Below are 3831 nucleotides of genomic sequence, written 5' to 3' on the forward strand. Positions count from 1 at the left end.
GGATCACCAGCTGCTGTGTCCCTCCCTGGCCACTTCTCCAGGCGAAGTGCTCCAAGATGCTTGATTTACAGGCTTACCATTTTTTTGTGTCCCTCCTCGCCATCCAGCCACTGCTCCACGCTAAATGCCCTGTAAAGGCTAGGCCTGAATCTGCATGCATTAGATTTACCAGCCTCTGGATACTGTGGCCCACCTCACTTGCTGGCCACCTCTCCAAAAACGTAGCCTGTAGGACTAGGCCCAAATCTGCACAACACTAGATTTATAGGCTGACTGGGTGATGGTGTTCCTCTCCGCCTCCTGGTTGCTGGAGCTGCTTCAAGGAAATTCCTGGTAAAGACTAAGCCCAAATCTGCACAGTGTTAGTTTTACTGGCTACTGGTTACTGTGTCTCTCCCTGCCTCCAAGCCACTGCTCCAAGAATATACCCTGTATAGTACAGGCCTGACTGGGCATGAAGCCAGATTTACAGGCTTACCAATTACTGTGTCCCACCCCACCTCCCCGCTGCTGCTGTGTTTCAGGGAAGTGCCCAGTAAAGACTAGGCCTGAATCTCCATGGCACTAGATTTACAGGTTTACCGGTTACAGTGTATTTCCCACTTACCTGCCTCTGCTCCAAGACAGTGCCCTGTAAAGACTCGGCCTGTCGGTAGACCAAGTGCCCGGGACAGACTAGGTGCTAGATTTACATGGTGACTGGGTTACTGTGTCGCTGCCCACCTTGCGGCAGCTGCTGCTGCTTCATGGAAATGCCCAGTAAAGATGAGGCCCAAATCTGCATGATGCCAGGGTTATTGGCTTACGGGTTACTGTGTCCCTCCTGCTCACCGACCACTGCTGCAAGAGTGTGCTCTGTCAAGACTTGGACTGAATCTGCATGACATCACATTCATCGGCTCAATGGTAACTGAGCCCCGCTTCCTGGCTGCTGCTCCAAACTAAGTCCAGGCCAAATCTGCACGGAGTTAGATTTACAGCTTTGCTAATTACTGTGTCCCACCCTGCCTTCCGGAGGCTGCTGCTGCATCAAGGAAGTGCCTGGTAAAGGCTAGGCCTGAAATTGCAGGGTGCTCTATTTACCAGCGAGGCTTCTTGATTACAGTCTCCATTCTGCTTACCAGCCACTGCTCCAAGAAGGTGTTTGGTAAAAATTAGGCCTGAATCCACAAGTGGTAGATTAAAGGCTTACAGGTTACCATGTCCCACTCTGTCTCCCAGCCCTCTCTTTAAGAAAGCATCCTGTATAGGCTAGGCCCAATTTGCACGACACTGGTTTCATAGGCTGACTGGATTATCGTCTCTCCCGCCTTCCGGCTGCTGCAGCTACTTCAAACAAATGCCTGGTAAAGACTGGGTCCAATCCGCACAGAGCTAGATTTACAAGCTTACTCGTTACTATGTCCATCCCTGCCTCACAGCCGATTTTCCAAGAATTTGCCTTGTAAAGAATGGGCCTGAACTTGCATGGAGCTAGATTTATAGGTGCCTCGGCTACAATTTTCCTCCCTGCCTCTAAGCTGCTGCTGCAGGCTAAGTGCCCTGTAAAGACTAGGCCTGAATACACATGGTATTGCATTCATAGGCTCATTGGTAACTGTCCCTGCTTACTTGCTGCTGCGCCAAGCTGAGTGCATTGTAAAGAGTACGCCCAGTTCCACACAGCACCAGATTAATAGTCTCACTGATTACTGTGCCCATCTGTGCCTCGCAGCTGCTACTATGGGAAAATGCCATGCAAAGTTCAGGCCTGAATCTGCACGGAGCTGGATTCATCAGCTTACAGATTACTGGTCCTGCCCTGCCTCCTGGCTGCTGCTGCTATGTCAATGAAATGCCTTGTAAACACGAGGCTTGAACCTGCGTGGCACTAGATTTATAGGTTTACTGATTAATCTGTCCCGCCCTGACTCCTGCGAAAGGTACAACTCAGTGTTCGATACCTCAGAATCAAATTGATGACAAGTACAGATGTGATGGGCTGAAGGGCCTCTCTCAGTGTTGTAAAACTCAAGAACTGACTCTATCTGTCCTTCACTGTCTCCATTTATATATATATATAATTCACTAACAAAAAGTCATAATAGTTATTCCAATGACTGTCAACACACAGTGAAAAAATCTGTCTGCGCACCAACAGTTGGAAGATTCTGTTTTTCTTCATACAAGCGAAGTGATTCCCGCTTCACTACATTATATTCCATCATCACTCCTTGCCTACTCAGTTAACCTGCCCATATCTGTTTGCAACCTGTTTGTATCCTCTCAGTTTCCTTCCCACATAACCATATATTTTAGCTCAATCTGGATTAATGGTTTGAATTTTTTGAGGATGTGAGCAGGTGCAGGTGTATACCGGCAGTCTGGAGAAATAAACAAACACGTGAAAGCTGACAGATACAGAGTTAGAGTCCCTCAAAATAATCCACACCAAACACAGGCTTGCAGGACAGGTAGAGGATAGGGTTTGATGCCACCGAATCAAAATATCACTGACTGTACATTATGAACGGGTGCTCAGCTTTTCAGTAAATTTCACCACACATTTCCTTTTTGTGAGAGTCTCTGTTCTGCTCTGATTCACTATTAGACTCCTGTTCTTAACATTCACAGGAACAGTCCCCTGAATCCCACATGCCATGCCCTGCTTCCAAACACAACACCTGATTGGATTATGAGATAGCAAGAACTTCAGATGCTGGAATCAGAGATAATAAAGTGTGGATCTGGAGGAACTCAGCAGGTCAGGCAGCGTTAGAGGAACAGAAAAGCTGATGTTTTGGGTCGGGGCCCTTCTTCAGAAATGAGGAGGAGGATGGGAGCTCAGAAATAAATCGAGATAGTAGGGTTGGGGCTGGGGAAGGCAGATGGGATGGTGATAGGTGAGTGCAGGTAGGCAATGGTCGGGATTGGTCAGTGAGGTGGGAGAAGTGGATAGTTGGGAGAGAAGATGGGCAGATTTGTGCATCAAGAAGGCAGGGATGAGAGGGAGGGTTGCTCTTGGGATGAGGCTGATATTTGAGGGGAGGGAAATATACCACTGGCATTACGCCTCACTTCTTCTTCCATTACATTGATGACTGTATTGGTGCTGCCTCGTGTTCCCACGAGGAGTTGCCTTTCACCCCAACTTTAAATTCACCTGGACCATCTCAGATACCTCTCTCTCCTCCCTCAACTCCTCTATTTCCATCTCTGATGACCTCCTCTTAACTGACACATATTTAATGCACACTAACTCCCACAGCTACCTAGACTATACCTCCTCTCACTCACCTTCCTGCAAGAATGTAACCACCTACTCCCAATGCGTCTGCCGCCACGACATCCGCTCCCAAGATAGGGCGTTCCACTCCTGCACATCCCAGATATCCACATATTAAAAGGATCATAATATCCCCCCTCCAGCAATTGAAAATGCCCTCAAACAAATCTTTTGCATTTTCATTACCTTTGCCCTCACAACGTCTCCACCCAACAAAAACAAAAAAAGGCAGAACTCCCCTTTTCCTCACATATCACCCCACCAACCTTCACATCCAAAGTATCATTCTCCACCACATCTGCCACCTACTGTCTGAGCCCTCAACCAAAGATATATTTCCTGCCACAACCTTATCTACCTTTTGAAGGCTCACTCTGTCTGCAGCTGCCTCATCAGCTTCACATTCCCCACTCCCCACTAACCCCACCATCCTCGGCACCTTTCCCGGCAACTGCAGGGGGTGCTACATGTGCCCCTACACCTTCCTCCTCACCTCCATTCAAGGCAAAAATCAAACCTTCGACATCAGACACAGGGGTTCACCTTCTCATCTATCTGCAGTATCT

This window comes from Stegostoma tigrinum, unplaced genomic scaffold, assembly GCF_030684315.1.
Source record: "Stegostoma tigrinum isolate sSteTig4 unplaced genomic scaffold, sSteTig4.hap1 scaffold_49, whole genome shotgun sequence".
Lineage (NCBI taxonomy): Eukaryota > Metazoa > Chordata > Chondrichthyes > Orectolobiformes > Stegostomatidae > Stegostoma > Stegostoma tigrinum.